The sequence below is a fragment of the Anopheles funestus genome, chromosome 2RL, assembly GCF_943734845.2.
Source record: "Anopheles funestus chromosome 2RL, idAnoFuneDA-416_04, whole genome shotgun sequence".
In the NCBI taxonomy this organism is placed as follows: Eukaryota; Metazoa; Arthropoda; class Insecta; order Diptera; family Culicidae; genus Anopheles; species Anopheles funestus.
The window spans coordinates 91,141,113-91,156,357 of NC_064598.1; the positions used below are offsets into that span (position 1 = coordinate 91,141,113).

A 15,245-nucleotide genomic window follows, 5' to 3' on the forward strand; every position below is an offset into this window, starting at 1 on the left:
GAATAGCACGGTACGGTGCCGTTCCGCTGATAAAAAGGAAGTAATAAAACTTTATTAATTACATTTTACGACATATTAATTATTTTCCATACCGACACCGACCGGCGGTGGGGAGGCTCCACGTCCGAACAGAACAAAAAAATCCACCCCACGGCCTCCAAACGACTCCTCTTCCGATGTGCCGACCTTTTTGGCAGTCGCGTACGGTACCGATTCGGTACCACCCCGAATAGTACTCCCCGTGAAATACGGACCAAGCGTACCAACACACCAAACTCGTACGCGTCAGAAGTCGATTTAGACGGACAGACAGACACGGTGAGTGCCTAGAGACATGGAGAGCGGCACACAATCAGCGTTCGCGGATCTCCATCCGAATAGATAGCGCGGAAGGGTCGCACCAAACGGAACAACGGGTGTGTAAGGGTGGCAAATGTCTACTTCGTTTGCGCAGTAACGATGGCCATTGCGCACAGACAGATGGCGACGTGCAGCAGCAGCAGCGGGTGCGACGAATATTGACGCAATTCATCAAAGACACTCTCCGTTGGGGCTCCGGGAGGTTTTTGGCGGTTCGTTGATTTGATTCTCGTCCGCCCGAACCCGGTGGTTTTTGCCGGGTGGGCGAGTAAGGCATGGAATGACTGGAATGGTTTAATGTTCAAATGAACGCAATTTTCGGACCGAAATCCAAACTCTAGCCTGCCCCTTCGCCGGCGCTCCAGTTCCAATTGCGCTCAATTGTGATAATGTAAGTTTAAGTTAATTACACCACGGTGCTGCCGAGATGAGGACCATTCGGTGAGCGGGTTGGAAACGTAACGCGGGAGATCGAATAAATTCCGCCCATGTGACACGTGCAGTGTTCTACTGTCACAAAAAGTCTGGCACCGTTCCTTGTGCCGGCACGGGCGAAACTTTTATCCAAAGAGCATCACTGTCGCCATGTCGCGATCCTTTTCCCACATTTCTGCTCCATTTGCACCGTTGGGCTTGACAAATTGAATGTCCATTCCATCAAATCGTTCCAAGTCCACCGTTCGCGCTATTCCGGGGGAGGAAGGGGGCGCGTCCCTGTGTCTCGAAGAAGCGGATAAAACAGAACTTGCCCTTTTAGGACGATGGATACGGTACAAAATCAATAATTCCCCAACAGCAACTAGCTGGTGAAGGTTTCGGTGCTTCACTTAGTCAAGGCACTCTCGCACGGTACGGTTCTTCTTCCAGACAAAATTCCTAGAAGTACCTTCACGTGGCCGGTTCGAAAAGCGGTTTGACTAATCGTTTCACCAATCGCGCCATTCCGACAATGGCTGACGTTAGCCGAGCCAGCGCACCAGGTAGATGCCAGGCCGGGATAGTTGTGCCAAAAGTTTGGACCCAAACTCATCCACCAACTGCATCCGCCTCCCCCAAAAAGGGAGGTATGTGTCGCAAGAAGGTCAAAAATGTTTGGAGAATGGCACTAGAGCTTGGGACCGCTTGCGCTGGGCGTTTTGCGGGACAAAAGTTTCTGCATCGATGCGTCATGTCCTAGAGTGCGATCCCGATATTCATTAGGGTGTCGTCGTTCGTGCACGGCACCACGAAATCAAACTCCGCTCCGGAACAATCGCATCCGCATCAGGCATCAGGAAAGAGTATCCCGGAGTTATGCGTGTACTTAAGATTAATTGAAATTGTTTCCAGCTAGCAGGCACGGTACGGGGCTGCTCCCCTGTACCGGGTGGTATGTGTTTTGGTGCGTCCTTCAAATAACGCTACGCCCAACAGGAGGTGAATGAAGGTTTTTCCTGGAAAAAGTATGGATATTTGTGAGCAGTGAGCTAAAGAGAGAGTGAAGGTGAGAGATGTGGAGAAGCCGCTAGAAGAATGGCCCCCGTTCGGTTATGGTTTCTATCGATTATTATTACATAATCGTGCGCCTAATAACCGTCACCGTAAATGACGAAATATCCGCAGGGAGGCGTACAGGATATTCCGTCCCACTTTGGACTCCCTTTCGACTATTGGCGACGTTATGCTTCGCACGGTACACTGGTTTTTGGGTAGGGTCGAAAAGTTTCCGACACTTGGACACTCTTGCCACGATAATCGTGCGCAATATCGTTGTGCGTGTACGGTGGCCAAGACGCGGGTCAGCAGTTTGAAGCAGTTGTAGTTCCCTCTTTGATTAATAACGCTTTCAATCACTTGCCATTTGCCACTACAGGGATGGGCAGTATGATGTGCGTGTGTGTGTGGCTTGGTTATGATTTCTTATCAGAACTCTCTCGGTCGGGAGGTGGGAAAGATCTCTACCAAACCCAAACTGGACAGCCTTGTTTTATCTTCCTCAAAAAAAAGAGTAGAAAACCAATTCACCAGACATACTGTGAAGTGTCATCCATTGGACAACACACACACACACGGTGTCCAAGAAATTGAATCAAACTCTTCGCCCCGAACACGAAGAATCTGCACTTTCATTCAGCGATTTTTTGGTTTTCTCATCACCACTTTTTTATCACTTCACGTTTGCGATAAGATACATACAGAACCGGCAGTTTCGGTGTCATCATACCAAAGACTCGATTTGTGGTTTGATACGATGCGGTGCGGAACATCTTTAGCGATCTTTTCTTTCGCGGTCGTTCGTTACCGTTCCTCAGTTTTGTTTATCTTCTCTGGAAGGAAGAAACTTTATTGAATGTTTGTGTCTGTATCTTTTAAAACGTCGTAGACACTTTTGGTTTTCCAGGGGAATGGAAGAATTTTACTTGAAATACGATATGTCCGGTAAGGGAGGAGTAAAATAAGGGGAAAAGAACCCGTAAAGGTATGCAGTAAAGTTTGAACTTGGTTGGAAACTGCTGCAAACACAGAAAATGAAGCTTTTTTTCCAACAAACTTACACTTAAAGGTGATTGCCGTATGGTTTGTTTGCGTTCAGATTAGAGTAAATTCAATTCTTGAACTGTTCATAAAATAAAATTAAGGAAAACGAACATGCGTTTTGTGCGTTTATCCTAACAACAGTTAAATCGTTTTTATTTCCTTTTTTCCCCTCCGTTTTTTTTTTGGTGCCATTTTCCCACAATCTTCACGACTTCTTTTGCTCGATTGGCATATGCACGGTTTCCAGTTAGTCGGCTAAATCGGATTTCCACGAAAATTCCCGCACTCGCTACGCAACCACATTCCATCCGTCTCGGACCACCTCTCCCCCCCCCCTTCATAAAGCCACCAAATTCCGAATCCCTAAGCATTCTTTTCTTCACCTTTCACGTTCACCGTCCCGGTTGTCGCGCCGGCCATCACCAAGTGAAGCGTCACCGTCTAGCACGGTTCCCGACAAACAACCACGACGATGGCGGTGATGATGATGATGATGATGTCGATGACGGCATCCCCGGCAGTGAATGATGCAAAAGGGAAATTCCTTGTGGGTGGAACGTTCCACCAGAACGACGGCACGCGTATCCTTCGGATTTTCTTTTTTTTTGCTCTTGTCCCTGTGTATGCGTATGTGTGTGTGTGTGTGTTCTCACAGTTCGCACACTGCAAACGAACCGCCCTCTCGAGCGGTATTCAAAACAAAAAAAAAGCGGGCCAACCCACCGGTTTTGAACCTTTGCCGGAAAGCGTGCGAAGTTTGCCGTGGCGGTAAAAGATGAGTAAATTGTTTTCCGTTTCTTTTTCCTTTTTTCCCCCCAAACGCACACATACGCACACGCACATTGTTTTCACTTTAAATTAACAACATCAAGCAGGGCGGTTTTCACCCGTTTTTTTGCGAGAATGTGTTTAACAGTCGGAAGGGACGATGATGAATCCTTGCCGGTGAAGGACGCCTGGTGCAGGACTTATTGACAAAAGCGTATATGTGAAAGGAAGGAACAGGGGGTAGTCTTTCGCGCCGATGTTGTCAAACATGCGGCCATGACTGGTTCCGTGTTTTTCTCGCACCAGAAGAGAGAGAAAAAAAACAAGAGACATCATGTCGTCTGTGCCGTCATCGTGTGACCTTCCCCCGTTTTCGAACAGCAATTCTTTACTTTTCCACCCGCCCCGTTCCCCAATGGGGGTTGATGATTTCCGTCAACTCGCTAGGAAAAACATATTATTTTATTTAATATTTATTTCCACTCGCCGTTTTTTTTTTTGGCGGGGAAAATGCGAACACCGCCAACAACATCGCGTTGGTGATGCTTGTGCCGGACCGGGGTTTTCCCACTTTTACGCGTTCGCTTATCGGATCGCTTCGCTTTCACACGTTCCTTCTCGTACGCGCGCGCTTGCCTTCTTTGCTGCACTTGAATGATGCTTTAAAGGATGTGTTGGGTGTTTTTTTCTTCTTTCTTCTGTGTGTTCTCCCCCGTTCGGCAGCATCCAACAACACGCAGCATCCACGCGTACCCCGCCTAAGCGAGGTAACGGTGGCGAACCAAGGATGGCAGTGGTTTGTTTTTGTTCCTCATGCGCCATCCACCTTTACGCAAATAGTGCGTGCGTATGCGTTTGGCGTTACGCGTGCTACGGGAGCATTTATATTCATGAATGTGAGCGCTCGCGCGTGTGGAGCAACATTTGTATGAATGAATTATGCTTGAACTCTCCTCACCGATCCGACCGAGGGTGTTGCAGTTCCGCTAATGTTTATCCAAAAATATGGATCACCTTACGCGTATTATTGACTTCTTATTGTACAATCAATTTTAAAGCGTTTTACCTACCTTATGATGACTGTGCTACACGGCAGATGAGATGTAATATTCGGCAACAACACTGCAGACACTGACACTTCTTAACACTTCAAAAATTTAAATGCCTTCCGTCATACAAATCTTTTCGCACCTTTCAGTACAAATGTTGCACCTTGCTTGTGTTGTGGTTTCTTTTTTGTGATGTAATTAGAGATGGATATAAATAAACGGGTAAATTTGGCTATCAAATTGCACACCGCACCACACTTGTGCTGATAAACACACACACACACACAAACTTTAGTATACGATAGTGACGATTTAGTATACACTTGTTTCCGTTTCCGTACTGTTTACACAATCTTTCACGTTTGATTTTGTAACCGGCAACTGTCAGTTTTGGGGGGGTATTTCTAAATGCCTATAATCTGGAGTAAATGTAGGAAGACTTATTAGAAAAATAAATAAAGTGATCAGATCTTTAAAAAATTACGTTGTGAATGTGTGTGTTTCGGTACCTAATTAGCTTATTATAAGTTTTCCATGCAAAAAAAAAATAAAGAACCCCGGCCTGTTTAGCGCTCCTTTCGTCATAGTAATGGTGATTAAAATGGAACAAATGAGCGCTTGAAAAACTATCACCATCGTTATATTGTGCTGTATTGATTTTTCCAACCATTTACCCACACAGCATTGCCAGCTTTTAACGCTTTTCCTTACAGACCGACCATCCATCTCGTTTTGCTGTTTAGGAGAGCAACACAAGCAAGAGAAAGAGAACGTACTACGAACAAAAGGTACGTAACTAACTGGTTTTCTTTTTTGCAAACTATTTGCGCCCCACCGGAAAATGCCACCCTTTACAGACGGAATTACTGTATTGCCCTTTTTTTTTGAAAGTGTCCATCCTTCCCAACAGTCATCTTGTTAATCGTCCTCGTCACTAGTCAGCATCAGCTGAACGCTGAATTTTCCACATCCCCTTGGTGGTGCGAAAATAAATAAGCGAACGTATTTTAACCGGACTTGGCCATATTTACCGACGGGCTGTTTTATTGTGTTACTTTTATTTTAGCATCAACGATGCTTTGTTTCTTTTACCCTGTTTGCGCCACCCTTCGGTACATAGCTCGGAAAATATCCACCCGTGTGCTCCAAGCAAAGAAATGCTCCCTTTTGTACGTACAATTACTCACCGCCTGGTGTCGTTCATCACGAGCAAAAAAGGATATTTGGCATCGAAGCGGGTTGGGGGTGGGGTGGTAGCACAACCGGCAGGCTATTACAAGTACTTGAACTCTCACTTTGCGCACTCGCACGTTTGCTCTCGAATGCCTTTTCTCTCCTAAATTGTTCTCGCTTTTCCCGTCACCCGTCACCAAGAGCAACCAAACTCTTGGGGGGGGTTGGGAAGGGGGTGGTTTAGGTTGGGGGGGTAGGTGGTTGGTAGAAATAATTGAACGTAGTGGTATGGGGCGGGTGGGCAGTGGGTAGGAGGGGTAGTTGATGGTGATGGTTCCACCTCATCAGCAAGCACCCCTAATCAGCAAACAGATTCCGCTAGTGCGCGATTTTACTTCCGCTCCAACCCCTACCCCACTGGCTTTCCGCCCCCTTTCTAGGAAATACCCGGCTAATACACACCGCGCGGATGCGAATGTGTGTGTGATCGTGCTAACTCTCACGACGCAAAGGGATGAATGGGAGGGTGGGTTCTGTGGGGGGGGTACATAGTGACGAGCGGGCAATGTAACGATTAATCAGAGAAACCCAGAAGGAACTCTTTTCCCGGCCCATCCGTTCAGGATAATTTTGCTCAACTACACTACACACCACCACTACCACTACTAGCGCACAAAACTAAACCCGAACCGCGAGATCTCGTTTGATTTCGCACGTTGAAACTACACATCAGCTTGATTGTGGCTGTATGTGTTCCCGGCAAAAAACCACATACAGCGTATAGCCAGTGTGTGTCTGTGAGCCATCACACAACACGGCGAACGGCCGTTTATTTATTCTTCGTGTGCCGCACGAATTTTGCAGCGTAGTGGTTTTCGCGAACGGGATGAGAAATGCGCCCTCTTTTGCGCTAGTTTTCGCCTTTCGCAAAAAGGCCGGAAAAACTAATCCTTTCCTCCCGCTTCACCCACCCACCCCGAAAAACGGTCTGTCGCGTCGCGTAACCGTTTCCAAGCAGTTTTCGCATCGTTCATCACTTCGTGTCGGCAGGATAAATGAGTGTCGCCTTTGCTCGGGACTGCTTGTGTTTGTGTTGCATACCTTGCAGGGGAAGTTTGGCAGATCCTTTTTCGTGCAGTTTTTGCTTTCGCTCTAACATTCATTACAATCCTGTGCGCTCTCTCTCTCTCTTTCTCGCTCCTTTTGGTTTGTTCACGTTTGTTTTTATCCTCTCTGCACGGTACATTGCAACGGTTTGGTGACCAACCGAAGGTTATGCCTGCTGCTGCATGGACGGATGGATGGATGGATGGACGTTTCCGGGCGTACCAACATTCGCATGCCGGCCATTTTTCGGCGATGGGCGAGAGGGCGAGATTCTAATTACCAGCACCAATACAAGCGCTCGGGAAAATCGGGAAACATTAGTACGGTGCACGTACACCACGGCACAAACTAGACCGACATTTTCCTGGTCCACGGCTGCGGGGATGTTTTTCCCCTTGGTATGGGGGAGCAATTTTTCGACCCGGGTGGGGGGTGCCTCTTTTGTCTCATAATTCGTCCCAAAAATGTTCGAAGCAAGTTCATAATCATAACGGCTGTCGGTATTAGAAATGAATTCGTCAACCCTTTTTGCCGTCGGTTTCCCGGTTTGGCCATCGACGCTCGTGTACGAAAATCGAGTACGCGTTTGTTGTTGGTCGGGTGCTCTTTCTCTCATGCTGTCACCAACACACAGAAACAAAAGCACTCCCGGCTAGCAATTGCCCGCCTGTCAACCGCCTTATCAACCGCTCCCTTCTAATGCCACATCCGTAACCGTCAAGCGCAAAAGGGCGAAGACCGATGGCACCATGCTGACGATTAAAAATCCTTGAATTAATTACTCGTCTCCATGGCCCCGCACCATGTCCCGGGACTACCGTTTCGATCCCGGTCGTACATAAGTGTGTGCGAGTTCTTTACCCCGTCTACATTCGGTGTTTGGAAGAACCGTTTGGTCGTTGTCTTAGTACGGGACAACAACGCCAAAAACCGTTGCCCAAAAACACACGCTTTAAGGCAAGAACGATGTCTCTGGTCGGGAAAACGTCAATCGATAGGTTTTCGGCGAATGAAAAGATGGTTTAGTAACACTTCACTTCACACACCGTTGGTTTGGATTTAGGCGGTCGTGTGCCGCCGTCCTTTCTTCCTTGCTGGCCCCAGGCGAAATAAACGTTGATGCGCGTTAAGGTACGGGAAAGGCGAACCTGATAGGGCCAACCAATGTAGACGCCAGAAAGCATAAATCATTCGTTGGCTTCAATTTTCGCTAATCAAATTAAGTTTTAAGACAAAACCTCGGCACCGGTTCCGCTAGAATGTTGTTTCTGCTAGAGAGCAAAAAAAAAATTAAGCTTTATCCGTGATTTAAACCAGACGTGAAGAGATGGCTCAATTTCCCACTATTTCCATTCCACTACAGCCTGGTTATTGGCAGGGAAATGGAGCTTTAAGCGCCACTAGACTGGCGTTAGGTCGATGTGAATTACCAAACGCCCTCAACACCCGATCGCGTACCGTGGTATAAAGCGGAAGGCAAACAACAAAGTGACAGTGCTGGTGGAAAACCCTTTCGGCCACGGTTGGTGGTTGTGTGGAGTCTCCAGGGACAAGAACGGTAACGCTTTTTCCGTGCGATTTCCGTGTCGCTCTTTCTCTCTCCCTCCCTCTCTCTTCAAACACCTTTCCCCGTGCGTTCCCTTGGTTACATAATTGTCAATTAGATTAAACCCTAGCTCTTCCACCGCGATGCTTTCCCACCCGCACCGGTGACTCATTGAAGCAACTTAAGCTACCTCGTGGACATGGAAAGTTCCTTCCCCAAGAAGGGTTGGGCGGTGTTGTGTTGGGTCGCGATTTTTTTTTACGCTGTTCCATTTTCTGTTAGTTTTATTAGCATTTATTTACTTACAACTCATTGCTTGAGGTAAGTATTCGGATTTATCAGCTATCTTTCTCCACACACAGCAACTTCCTTCATGCGTATGGGTGTGTGTATGTGTATTTGGATATTTTGTAAGTACCATTTACTCCCTCAAACATTCATCATCTTCGCTTCGTCTAACGAACCCATCACTATGAGAACTTTTAGTGCATTAGCGACCTTCTCTCTACGGTACGGTTTCCCGGTACGTTCGTTTCGTTGGTTCGTTCGATTAATTCAATTAAAGTCAATTACTCGGTTCGCTTTCTAGGTAGGAAGGGGTGGTAATGGGATGATGGGGTACCTTTGGTTGGGTGATGCAGCAGCACAATCAGAACCGTTTACCTCCAGTAAACACAGCAACTATGTATAGTGTGGTTCGCAAAAAATCTATCCAGAAAAAAAACTTCACATCTGCGAGAGATATTCTTCTCGCATGAAGAGTATAATAATACTTCTCAGCATGTTACATTAGTTACAGAAAATGTAAGTTGTTATTCTCTCTTGTTTGAGATTGCATCACTATTGTTGCGAAGAAAAAGTATGACGAATGGTAATTAGGTTACTCTTGAAAGATGATCTAACAAAGTGAGTAATTTACCCCTAAAAGGTAGACTAGCCGCATGACAGCCACCCGAAGGAAGTGTCACCAGCGTGAACATGTGATGAACAGAATAAATCCTTTCCAAGTAATGTACGATCGATAGTAATCGATTGCACGTTGGGTAATGCATGCATTTCTTCGTCAGAAAGTATTACCCTTGCAAAACATTTTTTTTTTCATTCTTTTACTGCTGCAGTTGCATCCTTCGCTGTAAAGTAGGTTATCAGTGGGTTATGCGCTTGCAGCACTAATGTACACCCGTTTCACTGCCTGCTCTTGCTGTATGTAATGTACAAGTTCCTTCCTGCCGCATGCGGGGACAGGTTTACACCACATAAAGCGTAGATAAATTATTGTTTTCACATACGCGGTAAGAAGTGCACATACGGACTTTTGCAGCACGTGGCCGATGGTCTCACGGGAAAATTAGCAACTGAAGACGACGCCCCGAAGACGTAAGGCGTATACCGCATACCGTTAATTATTGTACCGTGGGGACCGTGTCATTGGATCGTCAATGGTTTGAGGATCGATTGGGAAAGATTTAACAACGTGTCATTACGTGTCTCGAGCGGTGGAACCCGTTGCGGTTTTTTCTCTAACACCGATAGACACTTGAACGTGCCAGACGGACCATCGTTCCCAGAAGAGTTGGGAAGGGTTGGGCACTAACTACGGGTACAGTAAGTTTATACATATTTAATTGCATTTGTGTGACAAAGAAGTGAAGACACTCATTAGACAGAAATCGATTTAGTTTTTTTTTCTTATCATTTTAATCATATGGTTTATGTGTCTGAAGTGGACTTGCTAATCACATGTTAAAGAGCAGTATAGAATAGAAATTTTTTACCACAAACTTTATCAAACGGTTTAAAATAGCTCTATTTCTCCAGAATATGTTCAACACATTGCAATGTTTGTGAAACGGAAACGCTTATTTGCGGTTGCCTCACACAAACTCGCAAGATCTCGACCCGAACCCGAGATCTACTTCCGTCGGCATTGCTTGGGTGATAAAGTGACGACACTCTCGTCAAAAAAAAAAAGAATTGTAAACAACCAAAGATAGCACTGAAAGTGACACTTTACTTCGCTGAACTATTACCAGGTTTTTTAGTAGAGCAAAAATAACAAGGGTCTGTATCCGCAATCGCAACTGTGCCATGTTTTTCTGTCTGTATCACCACTTCCCACCCCTTGATGAGAATTTGCAAAAAAAAAACTTAAATTTGCAGATCGGCTAAAAACATGATACATGAGCAAAAGAACGCTATTTCCCGGTACGCCAGTAGTGACTCAATGATGGCGAAGGGTTGTTTTAATCCTTACGGAAGCATTACACACACAAAGCTAATGCAATCTCGACATTGATACTTGTGCCAAAAGAAAGAAAGAAAAAAAAACAAGTAAATAGTATTACCATAGCCGACCCTATTAAAAACGACCAAAGTAGAGCATCGGGAACAATTGCATGGTGTCGTGTGAGGCTGTGCAAAAATTATCATCATCCCGAAATCTAATCAGCAGGAGACCTTCGACAAAACCCTTGCGAAATCAGTGCACAATAAAATGTTACCACGCGACCGAACGAATGCAACTGAAGGGTGTATTGGCCCAAAAAAAAATCGGTGGGGGGTGTAAAAAACCCCTCCAATTGGATGAAGAATTTTCACGAATTGAAATCAAAACTAAAGAAAAACGGGGCGAAAAGTGTTTTTTTGCTCTCATGATATCGGTTTTGTTGTGTAAGGGTCAGTTGAGTTTTTGTGCCACTTTCCAGCATCTATCGAACCCAGGGAAGCAGGGAAATCGATCGCATCGTTTGCAGTTTGGTTTGTCCTTCGATTCCCATGGGTTGGCCCGTGGCCATACAATAAAGCACATACCCGGAAGAAGGGTAATGTCATTTTGGACAAATGCTTTCTTTTACATAGAATGGGAAGCAAAAAAAAAACACAAAATGGTAGTTTCATGTTGTATTGATTTTCCTCCACAAATCAATACGCGACTATTAATTGCGTAAGAAAATAAAACAAACCATCTTAGGAAAATCTTATAAAACTGTTTTGTTTTTCTTTCCCATTCACTGGCGCTTGCCCGTCTTATGAAATGTGTCCTGCAAAAGGAATGCTCTCGTGTTTGATTGTTTCCCGCGAGTCGCTCTCGATTTAGTGACCTGCCAAGCTGCAGCCACCCACGAAACCCATCGACCGGCAAAAAAGGAGATTTATGACATCAGCCAGGACACTCCAACAGCTGACTGGCACAAGCGTGTCCGCGAGAGAGAGAGAGAGAGAGAGAGAAAAAGCAAGAGAAACAAAATTCCTTTCCGCGTTAAATGATTATTGAGCAGTTGTGAGAGAAAGCGACAGCATCACCTCGCAAAAGGGGTGAGAAATATTGTGAATACAGGAGCCAGCAGGAAGAAAGCGGACAAACGCGAGATTGAGCGTAATAAAAATAATAATAATAATACTTTCAGCGAACACAAATTGCAAGCCAAACTCGTACTGAAAGTGGAAAACTCGATGTTTTTTCCACCCGACCCGAAATAGGGCGGGAATCGCAAAGAAGGTGGAGGATTCTGGACGCCCGCTAGGCAGAGAAACCGGCACCGAAATGATTTACCCTTTTTTTGGTTTTTTGTTTTTGGTCCCTTTTTGTTGGATGCATGGTTCATCGTTAGTGTGTCCTTTAAAATGCTGCCAGCTATTGGGAAACGGCGGATATTGATTAATCCGATTCGGAGGGGATTTTTTTTGTTGTTCCATCGATCGATAGTCGATAAAGGGAGTTCGAATTTCCCAACGACGAGGGTGCACAAATGCACACGGTTCTAAACTTCAGCATCCCGGCAAAATCTCCCAATAATGGCCAGATGCAACTTGTGGACGTGTAACGTGAGAAGCGTACGATGCGTAGGGCCGAGCATACACACTTGCCAACTGATTGTGGTCCTTTGGTCGGGAAATTGAAAAAAAAAACACTGAAGAAGAAAACAAGGTACCTTTGCGGCTTCTATTCTGGTGTGGCTAATGTGGCGAGGGTTGCATTTGGCGGTGGTGGGTTCAACCAAACATCAGCAGAACAGGCAATTCGATCACATTCGGCACCAAAATGGTTCTTATTGTTTGGCGCACTCATTTTCACCACCATTCTGGACGCGTCACTTTTCTGTTATGTATTTGTGTTTTTTTCGTTGCTTCTTCTACTCTCATCAGAGTCACTGCGTTCGTTATTCTACACGTATTTTTAATTTTGACACCAAAGTATTGAAAAATTTGGAACAATTCAAATTAAGGGAAAGATTAAATTAAATTAACCAAAAAAAACTCTTTTTGAAGCGTTTTCACACTAACGAATGCTCTTGTTTTTCACTGTTCTCACTTGATCGTCAGCGCATTATATTTTTTTTTGCATGTTTTCTGTTCACTACAAAACCTCACTCTGGACACTAACATTCACGCAGTTTTGGATTGGATCAAACACAAGGCAGGAAAGCAACAAAAAGAAAGCGACAAACAAAAAAGCACCACAAAATAATAAACGCCTTTTCTTCCTGTTTTTATGCTGCTGGGCCCTGTCGCTCCTATACTAACTGATATGCACATTTGCAACCCCCCTACGCTTCACACATACAAAAACACACACATACACATATGAGAACGCACACGAAACAAGCTTTAGGCCATTCCAGAAATACCAACAAAAAAAAATTATCGCACAACGCAATGCACATATTAAATTTAAAAAAAAACAACAAAAACACATACAGATACACAACTCTCTATCTTTCCCTCTCTCTCTCTCTCGGGGACACACAAATTAGGGAATGTATTTGTGCATGCACACTTTGATCACTTGGTTCAAATTTTTCATAATCAAAATCAATCAACTTTGTTTCGGGACGCGTTGACACGCAACAGGGGTAAGGGAAGGGATCCGATCTGGAGATGGCGAGGTGATGGTGATGTAGAAGTACATATAACACAACAGAAAAAATTGATTAACTACCCCTTGTGTGGGGGGGTGTTTTTTACTGATAGCATCAACCTAACCATGCCCGTACTCACTTCACAAAACTACTACAACTTGATACGATAGTTATCGAGGGGGTTTTGAATTGCGCCTATTTTGCTTTTTGTTTCTTTAAACATGCCGATTGTATTTTTTTTTTTGGGATTTTGTCTTTTCATCGAAAAATTAATTAGTAAACCAACGCTCCCAAACGGAGGGAGAATAATTCGGTACCGCAAGTAGCAATAGTGATGCAAAGATCATGACGCATTACTGTACGACGATACAAGCAACTTAACACGGTACAATCAGACATCATTGGACGTGTTTGATAAAATAGTTATAAACCAAAAGCTATCACGATCAACGCATACGATGCGCCAACTGATCAGTGATTGCTCCGTTTGTCCACCCCAAAACTGAAGGGATGGGGTGAATAGAGAGCCGAGGACCGGTTGTTGAGAGATAAGCGAATTTTTGGGCACTGTCCCTTATCAGGTATGGGGTTCTTCTTTTTTTGTTTGCTGATGTACTGGGGCGATGGGGATAGGCACAGGTACACTTAGCCGGCCGTCGTATCACAACCGATAGGGATGACGAAGGCACAGACTAATTAATTTGATTAAACGCACAAGTGGGATCGCAGCAAGGGATTCCGGTTGGATATCATTGCGATTCGGTTATTGATAATTTTCTAGCTGCATCAGCATTAACGTTAAGACCACCTCCATAAGCTCGACATTAATGATGCACCATTTTTAATTTCCTTTTCTAGTGCAAAGACACACCTCCGGCTTGTATGGATGGAACGATTCAAGGTAGGTACCGAAACACAATCACAAACAAAATTTGAGATATCATTGTTATTTAGAGGATGTCTTGAACTCTGTTTCACACTTATAAAAACATTAAATTTTTGTTATTCAAACAAAAAAAAAACAAAAAAACAGAAATTGGAAATTGATTTTGAAATTAAATTAGTTTTAATTAGTTATCGCACTTGATTGTTTCAAAACATTTCAGTACTGCGCTGTTGGAGTTTGAGAAGATCACTGCACAAAATTCTTATTTTTGGTCACCAAGTACAACTATGATTTCAATGCTGTTTTGCATTTTGTTTTATTATACACACACTCACACAATAAAAAACTCCAACACAAATAAACTAAAAACGATCACTAGCGAGTACTTCCTGTCACGATCATTTGATGTTTCGTGTATGACAGAAAAATAGAAAAAAATCACTTTACATTCTTTTTTTGTTGGTTTGTTTAATTTTGCACACTTACACTTCAAACAACACTGCTGGGAAACCGTGCGTGATCCCGCGGGTAGGTTGCACGTGAAACTGTGCAGTTTTTGTTGTTGTTGTTGTTTTGGAGGGTTGAATCTAGATCTCTAGATCAACGCAACAAACACACCGAGAACGCGCGCCCGCCTTTGGCGTACTACTACTGTTGGCCGCGTCTTGTTCGCGCTGTTGTTTTCTTTCCCGCGGCGCTCGTACGCACTGTGTCCGTGTATGGTTTTTAGGAGACGGTGGCACACCGGAACGCACGTGTCCGCACGGCAAGAGCAGTTGGTACATACAAAAATTGCCACCGAAGCTGGCCGCTGTACAGAGTGCGCACATCGTGTACCGGAGCCGAAGATTACCGGAGCATAATGGTCCTCGGTCTGCCTGGTAGCAGAAATGAGAGGGCAGCGGTTCGCTTAGGCTCTCTCACTCACGGGGTTTTGTGTCGGTTTCGGTCGGCGGAACGGCACGAACTGCCGCGTGTTT

At 44.8% G+C, this 15,245-nt stretch overlaps 1 protein-coding gene and 1 long non-coding RNA gene across 8 annotated transcripts in view; one reads left to right on the forward strand and one right to left on the reverse strand.

Annotated features, from left to right (window-relative positions):
- The window catches only part of LOC125765728 (uncharacterized), a 116,289-nt gene extending 101,978 nt beyond the window's left edge, over window positions 1-14,311 (forward strand). Inside the window, exon 3 of the long non-coding RNA XR_007418617.1 lies at window positions 14,238-14,311. This is a non-coding gene — a long non-coding RNA (uncharacterized LOC125765728). The remainder of the gene's footprint in view (window positions 1-14,237) is intronic.
- LOC125765689 (protein abrupt-like) overlaps window positions 1-15,044 on the reverse strand; it is a 115,191-nt gene extending 100,147 nt beyond the window's left edge. For 5 of the 7 annotated variants that reach the window (XM_049431097.1, XM_049431096.1, XM_049431095.1 and 2 more), the window contains exons 1-2: window positions 14,752-15,044; window positions 4,716-5,113 (exon numbers count right to left, since the gene is read on the reverse strand). The gene's annotated coding sequence lies outside the window, so the exon portion shown is untranslated. Of the gene's footprint in view, window positions 1-4,715; window positions 5,134-12,452; window positions 12,686-14,751 lie in introns of all 7 variants that reach the window. The other 2 variants (XM_049431092.1, XM_049431093.1) reach the window with 2 other exon arrangements.
- Window positions 15,045-15,245: the final 201 nt, after the last annotated feature.